This window comes from Astyanax mexicanus, chromosome 2, assembly GCF_023375975.1.
Source record: "Astyanax mexicanus isolate ESR-SI-001 chromosome 2, AstMex3_surface, whole genome shotgun sequence".
In the NCBI taxonomy this organism is placed as follows: Eukaryota; Metazoa; Chordata; class Actinopteri; order Characiformes; family Acestrorhamphidae; genus Astyanax; species Astyanax mexicanus.
In genome coordinates this window covers 36,811,843-36,826,657 of record NC_064409.1, presented here as the reverse complement: position 1 = coordinate 36,826,657, position 14,815 = coordinate 36,811,843, and the positions used below count along the sequence as shown (strand labels likewise).

Here is a 14,815-nt window from a genome sequence, read left to right as displayed (position 1 = left end):
ATTTTGGGCCCTATTTTAGCAATATATAACAAACTTGTAAATTTCTCATCACCAGCTTCATTTAATGCATGTCGGTGTGTCTTTGATTTTGTGAGGATACAAAAAATATGTCTTCCACGGCCTGAAATGCACAAAAGACATGATTTAATTCTCTCAATTAGGCCTGTCACAATAGTTACATTATCGACTTATTGTTCAGTAAATTAACCATAACCTCAATCTTTATAATAATTGTGATATCCATTGTGTCCATTGCGGTTGCACTTACAAAATGCACTGACATATATTGGGACTGTGGGCGTGACCCGGTAGTGCAGAAGCACAGAGAGACACAGACATGGAGTAAATAAACTCAAAAAGTACCTTTATTAGGAAAAATGGAAAAATCAACATCCAAAAAAATTTAAGAAACAGTAACAGCCCAGTGTGGATCTAGCTGCTTAACTTTAGTGCCACTTAGGTTCATGCTGCCTCAGCCATCCACTCACCACCAGCGTATCTCTCGAGTAAAGGCTGAGGCTGAGTCTTTATACTGGTCCAACGCAGGCCAGCTGGGACAGACTGGGGCTGTATATCATGGTGTATATATATATATATATATATATATATATATATATATATATATATATATATATATATATACATTACTTATGATTTTAATCCACTTTGGTTCAACCTTTCTAACCCTGGACATCCTACCACATCCTAGATGTGAACGAGAGTGGTAGGGGCAAGGGTTGAAATGGGATTGGGATTGAGCCTTTGTGTGTTTGGTTCACAGTTTGTATAGTAATGCCAGTTCTATGTTGTACTTCAACCTTCTCTCTCACAGCCTCGTGTGCACACACACTGAATACACACACACACACACACACACACTGGACACACCACAGCAAAGTTGAAGTGTCTCCAGTGATTTCCCCAGAGTCTGATCACTTACCGAGAGCAAGGGAGGGTGAAGAGGAAAAAGAAAACCGAGAAAGACCGAATGAGATGAAGGGAGGGTGATATCTGTCTCATACAACATCCTATTACACACAAGAGCCACCCTATCAATCAAACACACACACAGAGACACACACTGGCAAAGCTTCAACTTAGGAAAGTGCTTTTTACATGTCTCAGAAATGGCCATTCCAGTCAATATGCTAGTGATGAAGTATATTAGATATCATAGCTGGAATGATTTATATGGGCAGTAATAGACAATTTGTGGGGAACCCTAAACTTCAGTAGGCACCCAGTCATGTTACTGCGTTTTAATATAGAATATACAAGTTATAATATAGAAGGAACCAAGCCTGTCTATGTCTCTTTAATCACTACAGTGATATACAGTATCGTGCAAATGTTTTAGGCACCGGTGGAATCCCAGTAAAGAAAAAGCTTCTTATCTGTGAAGTAAGTGTTTATTAGCTCAGTAAAACACCAGCATTACAATAAATACAAACAGCAATTTTACTGCTGATAGAACTGAACATATACACATGTTGGCTGAGGGCAACCAGGAGAAATCTGGATCTACACTTACTAGTCTATACCTACTTACCTAAAAAAGAAAATTTCTTGTGACTTTTTACCTTATTTATGTTTATTTGCATCTGTTTAAACATATGTGGTGCTTTTTTCAGGTAAAAACACTAATATTCCTGAGATAAATGAGTTAGTGTAATTTGCTTAGGGTGCCTAAAACTTTTGCACAGTAGTACTGTATGTTAACGAAGTACAAATTATGTAGCTGATGCTCCAAAAAGGCTTACAATGCTAGTGATAGGGGCGTAGTGTTGCTTATGCAAACAATTTTTACACCATTAACAAGCTCAAAGTAGCTCCACACTTCATTGGTAGAGACTACCTCATGGTACTGTGTGTATAAAAAAGTGTTTTTAATAAACTACCTCCTCACTTTCAATGTTCTCAATGCCTCGTTTTAAATGTCAGGGCCCTCAGAATTCTACCAATAACCTGCCAAACTCTACTGTAACAACATCCCCAGGGATAGGGGCGTGGCCACCGTCTAGAAAAACAAAGAGACACAGACACAGGAAGTGAATAAACTCAAATGTGCTTTTATGTAGCCAAAATATGCCGTCCACCACACCCAAACAAACTTCAACAAATATAATGATGACCTACTGGGGCTTTAGTCACGTAACTTCCACTAAAGCATATCTCCCAAATAAAGGTTAAGGCAGAGTTTGTATGCCATTCCCAGCTGGCAGCTCAATTAGTCCAATGCGAGCCAGCTGGGACAGACAGGGGCTGCACATCCTGGCATGGGGTAGACCGACAGTTCCCCCCCTGCACATCATACTACCTAGCAAGTCTCACCAATTTCATACCAAATTTCTTACATAATATGGTTTTCTTCTTGACACTCCAGATTTATGGGGTGCACGGCTTATAGTTGTCCTGAGGACAGAGTTGTGGATTTCTGCAGCTCCTTCAGAGTGACCATGGACTTCTTGGCAGCTTTTCTGACTAGTGCTCTCCTAGCTCAATTTATCAGGTTGGGTGGACGGACATGCCTCGGTAGGTTTGCAGTTGTGGAATACCTTTTTTTTTAAGTTTTGAATGATGGATTGAACATATGATATGTTTTATAACCTAACACTGCTTTAAACCACTACACAAATTTATCTCTGCACTGTCTGGTGAGTTTCTTGGTCTTCATGATGCTGTTTGTTCACTAGTGTTCTCTAACAAACAACTGAGGCCCTTACAGAACAGGTGTTTATATTTATACTGAGACTAAATTACACACAGCTGAACTTTATTAACTAATTAAGTAACTTATGAAGGCAACTGACTGCACTGGATTTTATTTGGGAGGTTCACAGTAGAGGGAGTTGAATTATTTACACTTCATAATTTTCAGATTTTATTTGATTAAAAATGTACAATTTTCTTTCCACTTTAGAATGATGTGCTACTTTGCGTTGGTCTATCATTTAAAACCTCAAAAACAATGTGTTTGTAAGGTGACAAAATGTGGAAAACCTCAAGGGGTATGAATAATTTTGCAAGCCAGTGTAGGTGATGAGCTTGATTTAGTGTCACACTCCTTTAAAACCCATGCCAGTCCAAAACTTCTATTGATATCAATTTCATTGTTTCATCTTTACATTTTTTAAGATTAAATTTGTATTTTTTATTGCACACTTGTTAATACGAACTTATTTCTGGTAGAAATATGTTCGTATTAATGCTTCTTTCAAACACTAATTCTGCTTATTTTACAAGGTACAAGAACTACTTTAACTGCTGGAATTTTACAGGTCCTTTTCATCTTCATCTTAACATTTATCTGCTTTACTCATCCACATTCATCTTTGATGTGATTTTGGAGACTGTCCTATTTTTATCTGTCTAGTTGATGGTGTGAGGTTGCGCTGGAGATTACTGAAGTAATCCTCGGTCCTTGTTATTGCATCCACTTCCTGCAATATACCATTTCCACTGGGAATAAAACAGTTTCAGAGCATGATGCAACCGCCACCATGTTTCACCCTTACAGTACTTCTTACATACATCTAGTCAGTGTGATCTATCTTGGATTACACTTTGCATCATGAGGGATTTTCCTCATTGTCCGTGTTTATGATGTATGTACTATGAAAGACCATTAAGTGAGCGGATTATTGCACTCTTATCAAAAGGGTTTTCAAGGGTCATTTTCAACTTTTTGATGTATAAATGGATCTCTGTTTGATGACAGCGTCTCTGGACAGCACCTTCAAAGGGCAATGCTATTGTTAGAGTCAAAGAGCCTTTTAAAATAACCTTTTTTTATTATTTTAGCGTGGGTGTATGTATTTTTATCGACTTCTGTGTCAATACAGTCCTCTTTTTAACATTGATTTCACCAGTCTAAGTGGCATGGTCCTGCCAGTAACCTCCCTCTGTCCTTTAAATCAAGTCTCTCAGTTACAACATACTGCTGGACTTTTATTTTCTTGTTCTCCTTTGCAAATATATACTGTTTTAATTACTAATCTCCAGACAGGGAGATTGATTCAAGCCACTATAAGCACAGATAGCTTTCCCTCTACCATCTTCTAGCATAGAAGCGACTAGAATTAAGGTAGTTATATAATACCTAACATTAAGTTATTATGCAGTTGTGAAAAAAAAAATGAGACCACTTCAGTTTCCGAATCAGTTTCTCTGATTTTGCTATTTATAGGTATATTTTAGAGTAAAATGAACATTGTTGTTTTATTCTATGAATTAATTCAATTGCAGAAAATTAGAAACGATCAATCAAATCAATCAAAACAATCTTAAACAATACAAAGAAAACAAGTTCAAATTCATAAAGTTTTAAAAGTTCAAATATCAATATTTGGTGGAATAACCCTGGTTTTTAATAACAGTTTTCATGCATTTTGGCATGTTCTCCTCCACCAGTTTTACACACTGCTTTAAGATACTTTTATGTCACTCCTGGTGCAAAAATTCAAGCAGTTACTCTTGGTTTAATAGCATGTGATCATCCATCTTCCTCTTGACTACATTCCAGAGGTTTTCAATTTGTTAAAATCAAAGAAACTCATCATTTTTAAGTGTGAGGATTCGACTGCATTCAGTGACATGGGAGTGTTAGTTAGGTCAGGATGTTGGATGTTGTATGATTATCACACCACTTCATCCCTAACGCTTCTCCCAACTCAACCTACAATTACTGAATGGGGCACCATCATTCTAGAGAGCACAGTTCCACTGCCACACAGCTTAATACTGGGAGGATTCTTATCCCTCTAGACTATTAGACTATATCCGGCATTAGCAATTCTGCAAATAGGTTCACATTTATCTGCACCAGAAATAAAACAAAACATAAAAATTAAATAATTAATTTATTAGCATTATGTATTAAGTCCACAAATTGTACTGGACATTTACTATACTGTATATTTAACACTGTGATTTTTTTTTAAGTAGCTAACTTCCAATCTTCTTGTTATAAGCAAGCTGGCCAGTGTTCAACCTCACTCACAAGATAACACCTTAAATAACTTAAAGGAGAAATCCGGTGTAAAATGGAATGGGGTGTTGTGTCTAATAGCCCACCTCCATTCAAACTCAGCATTTTCAAATACAGGGCTTTTATCCGATGCTCCCAACAGACTTACAATGCCAGTGATAGGGGCATAATCTTGTCCATACAAAAAAATGACTATTTTTACACCATTAACAAAACTCAAAGTAGCTCCACATTTCATTGGTAGAATTCTGAGGGGCCTGATATTTAAAATGAGGCACTGAGAACTAGTTTATTATAACCAAAAAAAGATTGTTCATAAACACAGTACCTTGTGGTAGCTCTAGGAACCACTATTTAATTAAAATTAAAATGAATTCTGTGGAAATGCATGAATATTTTAGTTTCTTTGATTTTACCAAATTGAAAACCTCTGATATATAATTAAGAGAAGATGGATGATCACTATCAAGCCATGAAACCAAGCTGAACTGCTTGAATTTTTGCACCAGGAGTGGTGTAAAGTTATCCAAAAGCAGTGTGTAAGACTGGTGGAGGAGAACATGGCAAGAAGCACAAAAACTGTGATTAAAAACCAGGGTTATTCCACTAAATATTGATTTCTGAACTCTTAAAACTTGAATACAAATAAAAACTTGTTTTCTTTGGATTATTTGAGGTCTGAAAGCTCTCCATCTTTTTGTTATTTCGGCTATTTCTCACTTTCTGCACATACATGCTCTAAATGACAGTATTTTGAACAACATGAACAACAATGTTCATTTTACTCAAACATATACATATAAATAGCAAAATCTGATAAACTGATTTAGTAACTAAAGTGCTCTCTTAATTTTTCCAGAGCTGTATTTTCAGCATAAGCTAGAATTCATGCATTTCCACAGAACTCATTTAGCAATCGGTTCCCCTATCCCACCTTTTCTTTGGTGCTCATCAGTTGCATGGATAATCCTATGCCTTGTCTGTTGGGAGCATCAGGTAAATGCGCTGTATTTTGGAATACTGGGGGTGAATGGAGGAGGGCTATTGGACAAAAGTTTGTACTCGTTATCATAATTCACTACATCCTAAGTCATTAGTCATTTCACAGCAGATTTCTCCTTTAAACTTGTGTGTAACACTTTCTAAACAATTTACATACATTGCTGTCTGATGACATGTCAGTCAATTAGAAACGAGATATAAAAAATGAGATCTTGCTTGGTGCATGATATAAACATGAGGAATAGTGTTAACAGAGTGCATCAGTTCTATCTTTTCAATCTCTTCCCACACACACACACACACACACACACACACCACACAAACTGGGAATAAATCACATGCTGCCCTTAGTATAAAGATAGGCTTCTGCTTCTGCCTCCCTGCTTTAAACTACCCTTTAAAACTACCAGCTTCATTCCAGACTCAACTTAACCAGGCTGGAGTGGTTTTCACCCACAGTGGGAGGGAACAGGAGAAGCAGCCCAGGAGCTGGAGAAGGAGATGGAGAAAACAGCAGGAGTTCAAAAGATTAAAGATAATCTCTCAGCCAACTCAGACCAGACAATTAGCAATGTGTTCTGCTGGCTAAACATCCAGACCCAACACACTGCACACTGCAGTGAAGTCTGGGAGGACTGTGTGTGTGTGTGAGACTTAAACTTCAATTATTCTAGCCAAGCTCATATCTTACACACACACACACACACAAACAGAGCCAGTATTAGCCTGCTTGGTGGCCTGCTTGCATGTTCTTTATAAAGCATAACTGTTAGAGCGAGATAAGAAAAGAATTTACACTTCCACACACTTTCACACACTCGCCGAGCATCTACATTCAGCTCACACACTCCGTTCAGACAAAAGGACAGTGTGATAATAAAATAAATACACAAAACTCCTGATGCTGCCATGCAGAGCACAGAATTGTCTGGGGTGGTTCCTACTGTGTCAATACACACAGAGGCACAGGCAGGAATACATTTCACTGCTCACACAAGAACCGTCCAGTACGTAGGCTGCCTCTACAGTTCCAACTTATGCTCATGCATCACAAGAAAATATATATTATACCGCAGTTAGTTCCGACCCTGTAATGTGATTGGCTGAGAGGCATCTAATTAGATATGACATTATCAGCCGGTAACACACTGTAACCGAAGCTCTCCATGTATTAATCCGCCACCTACAGGTAAGCTAGCAGCTATGCAGCGCTTACAAACCAAATACAAACCAAATGCGATGTCATTATACACCACTGGGGGGCGCTGTATCCCATAGAGGCACAGTGCAGAAATGCCATGTCTCCAATAGGCGGTGCAGGGAAAGACGTGGTGCCACAAATAAATAAGCCCAGCGATTTGAAAATACGCATTTTTACACACATTATCAGCCACCAATATCATGTTAAGAGCTGTTATTATTAAAATAAAAACTGCATATATTTTCCAGTTAATATAGCAAAGTAAACAAAACTTTAATTCTTAATTAAAGTCAAACTAGTTCAGACAAACATTCAGTCAAACAAGCACTGGACTTCAATCTACACAGACTTCTCTCTTAAAAAAACGTTTATTTGTGTGAGTAAAGCGCTTCAGTTTATTTACAGTACACTTATATTTCCACAATTTTGACTGAAATGGTCGTTAATGCAGAGCTTACAGTGCAGCTACAAGCAGGAACTCTGCCTTCGGCCTCGTGCCTCTGCCTCATGCCTACGACTGCATCACAGCAGTGTCAATATTACATGTTATAGCACAAACCTCGAGTGTATTATTGCTTAATTAATATATAACATATAACTATCAAAAAGCAAGAAGCAACAAACACAGTTGAGATTTTCTCAAATTTATACAAATTAATTATCAAGCAGTGAAGCACCATTCTACATGAACTGGCAGAACACATTTCTCAGACCAATCACAGAGACAGCTTCTGCTTCAGCTTCTGATTCCTACCGTACTTCGTTCTGAACACAGAAGAGGATTATAACCACTGTTTTTGCTCTTTACTTTTTACATGATGCATTTTTGCACAAAATGTATAGAGAACTGAAATGTTAGGCCTGGGGAACTGCAGTGTTTCTACTTACAATGTGTTGCCTGGTTTGATATTTTGATAATTAGTTTTGAAGTGGGACGGACTGTTAATAAATAGTTTCATTTGGGCTTTAATTGTGACCTCAAGATGTACTTTATGTTATGTGTCTGAAATATAAAAAAGATGTGTAATTATATGTATTTGACATTCATTCATTCATTCATTCATTCATTCATATACTGCTATGCTAAAATACAATTGAACTGCCCCATTTAATTTTTTATGTGATTAATTAATCACAGAACATGTATATTACACACACATAAATAAATTATGCCTGGGGTCATATTACTGTTTTTATTGTATATTACAGTTTTTTGCGATTAATCCAAATAAATGTTTATATAGTATATATACATGTTTACCCATCACCCTCACACACACACACACACACACACACACATAAAAACACACACATAAACACACACGTCTGCTTCCACCACTCCTCATCTCCTGCAGCCTTTCCTCCTCATACACTCCCACACAGCAGTGTCATGAATACTGAGAAGCCCCCTTTCTCCCCTATGCAAATAACACTGGAATATTCATGAAGCGTTAAACTGCTCTGTGTTAATAAGTGAAGGAAATGGCACAGTGTGTGTGTGTGTGTGTGTCTGCTTTCTCTGTGAGCAGGTGGTGGGGACACCGTTTCCTACAGATTAGAACATTTGTCTTCACCGAAGGGGTCCGAGGTGTGGCGCATGTGTATGTTGTACGTGTTTATGAGTATGTGTGTGACACTGCGCGTGTGTGTGTGTGTTTTTGTTTATATCCAATATGTGTATCAGTGTGTGATTTTTAAAACTCCAAAGCTGCTCTGCTGAAGCCTGGCTGCTGGCTGTGTGTGGCTGGCTGCTCAATGGGCCCTGGCCTGTAAGCTGGGGATGCGCTTGTGGTGCAGTTTTGTGCTGCTCGCAGACATGAGCTCTTCTAAGATGTTGATCCATGAGGGGAATGAGGCGTGGAGGAGAGCGGGGGCACTAACATTACACTGTGCAGCCAAACGTGTATGGACACCTTCTTAGCCAGGGTCACAATTTTCACAAGTGAGGGATAAAGGGATAAAATGCTAAACTAAAGAAAACAAAACTAGATATACAGGGGTTGAACAATGAAACCGAAACACCTGGTTTTAGACCACAATAATTTATCGTCCTGATGGACAGTTCAGGTGGAAACAGGAGAGTTGAGGTGCACATTGAATTCTGCTGTGATTTGATCAGCCTGATTTATGTTTTTTGGATACAATCCGGGTTGGCACCCGAGCATCCCTTTCAGACAGCTTCCTCTTACAGCGTCCACAGTTAATCCTGTTGGATGTGGTTTGTCCTTCTTGTTGATATGCTGACATTACCCTGAACATCGTGGCTCTTGATGCATCACAAAGACTTGCTCTCTTGGTCACAGATGCGCCAGCAAGACGTGCACCAACAATTTGTCCTCTTTTGAACTCTTTTGTCCTCTTGTCCTCTTGTGTGCATTGCAATATTTTGAGCAAAACTGTGCTCTTACCCTGCTAATTGAACCTTCACACTCTGCTCTTACTACAATAATGTGCAATTAATGAAGATTGGACACCAGGCTGCTCCAATGTAGCCATGTGTAAGGGCTGGTGGCCAACCGAGGCATCCTCCGGGGCATCGGAGGGCGCGCCAGAGCAGCGCAGAGGGTTAATTAGGCTAATTACCAACACCTGCTATCAACACCTTAAAAGCAACGCCAACCAGCCACTCGGCGCTGGATCTTTGATGCTATCAGAGCGAATCTATGCCGGTTTCTCGAGCGAGCCTCGGCTCTTTCTTTTCCTCCCTGCTCTATCTACGGCAACAGCCGGTTTCCTGCCTTTCCCTTTGGAGAGAGCATTGAACATGTGACCGCCTGCGCGATATGCGCAAAAAACAAAGACCCCAGAACCAAACCCTCGGGCCTGCTGCACCCTCTGGCAGTCCCCTTGCGTCCCTGGTCCCACCTGTCCCTGATACAGATATCAACACCGTGATACTAGTCATAGTGGACAGGTTCTCCAAGGCTGGGCGCTTTGTAGCCTTGCCCAAGCTCCCGAGCGCGCAGGGGACAGCCGAAGTGGTGCTCGACCAGGTGGTACGTGTCCACGGACTGCCTTCTGACATCATGTCAGACCGTGGGGCACACTTCACCAGTCGGTTCTGGGGTGCTTTCTGTCGGTTGCTGGGGGCAGAAGCCAGTTTGTCCTCAGGGTTCCACCCCCAGTCCAACGGCCAGACAGAGAGGGTTAACCAGGACCTAGAACGTACCCTCCACTGTCTGGCCTCTTCGGCTCCGTCCACCTGGTCCGAACAGCTAAAGTGGGCGGAGTATGCCCATAATACCCTCTGGCACTCGTCTCTAGGGATGTCACCCTTTGAGTGCCAGTTTGGGTATGCTCCGCCTGCTTTCCCCGGACGGGAGACGGTCACCGGAGTCTCCTCAGCCGACCAGATGGTCCGCCGTTGCCGCAGAGCCTGGAAGATGGCCCGGGCTGCCTTCCTGTCTGCCAGGGCGACCCAAAAATGGCATGCTGACAGGAGACGGCAGCCCGGCCCCTCTTATCGGGTCGGCCAACGGGTCTGGCTGTCGGCGAAGGATATTCCATTGCGGGGTACCCCGCGCAAGCTGGCCCCTAGGTACCTGGGGCCTTTCAAGGTCCTTCGCCGAATCAATCCGGTGTCATACCGACTCGCCCTGCCACCTGCCCTTAAAAGGATCCACCCGACCTTTCACGTCTCCCGCCTTAGGCCCTACCTCTGTTCTGTGGGTCCTGCTGCTCCTCCGGGTCCCTGTACCATTGGTGGTGCCCCCGCCTACACCGTCCGCCGGCTGCTGGACTCCCGAAGGGTACGCGGGGGTCTCCAGTATCTGGTAGACTGGGAAGGGTACGGGCCGGAGGAGCGGTCCTGGGTGCCCGCTAGGCACATCCTGGACCCAGAACTGATCAGGGCTTTTCGGCGGGACCGTGCGGCGGGTTTGGGGCCGTCGGGTGCTGCCCCTCAGGGAGGTGGCCCTGTAAGGGCTGGTGGCCAACCGAGGCATCCTCCGGGGCATCGGAGGGCGCGCCAGACCAGCGCCGAGGGTTAATTAGGCTAATTACCAACACCTGCTATCAACACCTTAAAAGCAACGCCAACCAAAAAAGGGTGATTAAAGGGTGATTAAAGCAGCTGCGTCCCAATCCGCTCGCTGGTGCAGCGGTTAGAGCATTGGGCCGTGACCGCGACAGCCCGGGTTCGATCCCCACGTAGGGTGGGGTTGAATTATAAAAATTATACATATATATATATAGATATACATATACATATAGATATATATATAGTATTATTATATATCCTGTTAATATATATATATATATATATATATATATATATATATATTTATATATACTACTGATTATTTATTATTACAATTTTTTTTTTTTTTTTTTTCTTGGGTTTACCTGCTTTGGGATCTGCTGCTCTGCACTTGGGTCCTACAACCTTCTGGGCTGGAGAGCTACTGCTCCCCACCCCATTACACCATGAAACCTCCCACACTAAAATGACAGGTGTTTCAGTTTCATTGTCCAACCCCTGTATATAATAATACTAGAAAACTAGAAACAAAAGAACTGAGATAAGACTGAGGACCAAAAACACAGACCTGAGTAGGCAAATACAAAGCATACAAACCAATCCACAGCATTTACAGAATACAGAAGACTCTACACTGAACACTGAAACAGAGGGGCTTAAATACATGAGGAGGGTGAGGAACACTTGGCCAAGAAACCGAGGGGGCGGGGTTACAAACAAGACACAAGGTGACAACACTAATGGCTAGTGCAGGGCTAGAGTGGAGGCAGGAAAAAAACAAAACAATGCCATTTTCTTAAAAAAGCACATGGATTGGAACACAAGACAGGAAAACAGAAGCACATAGAGCCAAACGTGGAAAAAAGGGGCCTTTGGAATTACATAGTGTCATCAGGGGTTTAGTAAACTGTTAGGAAGGCGTTGTATTGGATATTAGAACTCTGCTGAGAGGATCAGATCTGATTGTGTTCAGAAACATTAGAGCATCAGTGAGGTCCAGTATTGATAATGTGGAATCAGTTCTGGATCACAAACCTAAATCCAGCTTATCCCAAAGGTATTAGAGCGAGCTCCATCACTCCAGAGAACAAAGATCCACAGATTCACACTTCTACTTTAGGGGTCTGTTTACATCAATTTTGTAACTGGGTAGTTTCTACATACAGCTCTGGAAAAAAAAACTCTGGAATATAATCAAGAGGAAGATGGATGATCACAAGCCATCAAACCAAACTGAACTGCTTGAATTTTTGCACCAGGAGTGGCACAAAAGTATTCAAAAGCAGTGTGTAAGACTGGTGGAGGAGAACATGCCAAGATGCAAGAAAACTGATTAAAAAACAGGGTTATTCCACCAAATATTGATTTCTGAACTCTTAAGACTTTATGAATATGAAATTGTTTTGTTTTATTTTGCATTATTTGAGGTCTAAAAGCTCTTCGTCTCTTTTGTTATTTCAGCCATTTCTCATTTCCTGCAAATAAATGCTCTAAATGACAATATTTTTATTTAAAGCTTGGGAGAAATGTAGACTGTACTTTATAGAATAAAACAGTTGAGAAACTTATTCAGAAACTGAAGTGGACCAAACAAGACCTAATTTTACTTTCACTCATAAAAGCACAGCTACACCTACTATAAAGTTTCAGTAAACTATGGATTCTGGGGTTTAAAGTAACAGTGAGGGTGAAACTCTTCTTCTTGCCTACTTTTTGACAGGGTTGAACATGGTATTCTAATAAGCAGACTAGGAAACTGGGTAGGAATTTCGGGGACAGTCCTAAATTAGTTCAAATCCTATCTTGATGGCAGGGACTATTTAGTTGGACTGGGTTGCTGATGCTGTATTAAGCTCATTGATAACTGGATGCATCTTAACTTTCTCCAGCTAAACAGTGACAAGAGAGAAGTGATTATGTTTGGGCCCAGTGAAGATAAACAGAAGGTCAGTGCTTATCTTAGTACAAAGAGTCTAACTGCTAAAACACAAGTAAAGAATCTTGTGTCTCTGAGTCCTATTTGACTCAGAGCTCAGCTTTAACAGTCCATAACAAATCTATAACCAATTTAGCATTTTACCACCTGAAAAACATAGTAAGATTTAGAGACTTTATGAGAGCAGAGGATCTAGAAAAACTCATCCACGCATTTATTTTCAGTAGATTAGATTACTGTACGTAACTCCAGTACTCAGGTCAATACACTGGCTTCCAATCAGCGTACATCTCTGATAGGCTGGAGAAGTACCGGCCTGTTAAGACTCCTCAGATCATTAGAGATCTGCAGATCTGTTAACAGTACCTAGAACTGAAATTAAACACGGTGAGGCAGCTTTTAGACATTAGTTGGAACAAACTTCCAGAAGCTGTGAGATTTGTGCTCAAACTGAAACTACCCTCTTTTAAGAAAAAGCTGAAAGCACATCTGTTTCCCTGCACTTTCTACACTGATTAACCTGCTCTGCTTTGCACATTGTTAGTGCTTAATTTTTCTGTAGTGTTTTTTTGTTCTTAGTTCTCATTACTTGTATATTCTTTTTTGATTATAATGTCTTGTAATTACCTTTTAACACTGTTTAGTATCATGTCTTAAATGTATTTCTTATATTCCAATTTTATTCATTTTATTCATTTTTTTTCTTTTTCTAGCTTTAACTGGATTTTTCTTCTTCTTCTTCTTCTTCTTCTTCTTCTTCATATGTATTTTCTTCATATTCTCTTTGTATTTCTCTTTCACTAATGCATGTCCTGTAGACTCCGCCTATGACTGTCTATGGCTATGTATGGCTATGTATGCTTAAGTGTTTCCAGATGTGTACCACAAATCTATAAAAAGGGTCCCCAAAAAAGTGGACTGAGAGAGAGCAGGAACATCGGACTGGCAACATCTCTCTCCAAGGCTGGCCTAGGAAGCCTTGTAGATATTGTCTTAGTCTTTTGTAATAAATAATTGTATTACACTTAAGGCAGTGTCTGCGGTGTCTTCTCCTTATCATTAGGAGGTTTGTTCAATAAAATTTGATTTATGCTTAAAGGGTCATGACTTAGAAACTGTACAGACTCTCATTTGCACTGACCATTTTGAAAAAAATATCTAAGAAAAATATCACTTTCATCATTAATTTGAACATGGTGTAATGGGTGTATTCTTAATCTTTTAACCTTTTGAGTGTAGGCTTCAGTGCATATGATTATACTGGGTAAGTCACAACTTGCAGGACACCCATTTTTATTTCAGAACGAAAAGGGAAGTTAAACAAAAGATAAAATGACATAGGCTATCTGAATACTTCAGTAAGTAATGGGTGCAAAAACATGGCCGCCATCTTAAATGCCTCCATATTCCGTTTCTAAAATAAAAGGGTGTCCCAGGACTTTTGACACGCCCTGTATTTGTGGTGCCTCTGGGGATTCTACAATGGGTGCCCGTTACAGCAGCTGGATTCACTAATTAGAAAGGCTGTCTCTCGGGTGCTGTAAGTGTGCGCTGGTTCAGGGTCAGGCCGGGATAACCGCGCTAATCCGCAGCACGACGGGGGAAAGCGAGGACTCTTCTCTTTAGCTCATCACACACTGCAGTAATTGAACATGACCCTGACCGGGGAGCGTGCTGCAGCAAGCGGAGAAGTGGATCAAAGTGGACGGG

At 40.6% G+C, this 14,815-nt stretch overlaps 1 protein-coding gene across 8 annotated transcripts in view; it reads right to left on the bottom strand.

Annotated features, from left to right (window-relative positions):
- Nucleotides 1-14,815, bottom strand: part of anks1b (ankyrin repeat and sterile alpha motif domain containing 1B) — a 441,679-nt gene that overhangs the window by 228,365 nt on the left and 198,499 nt on the right. The gene's annotated exons all lie outside the window — the stretch shown is intronic.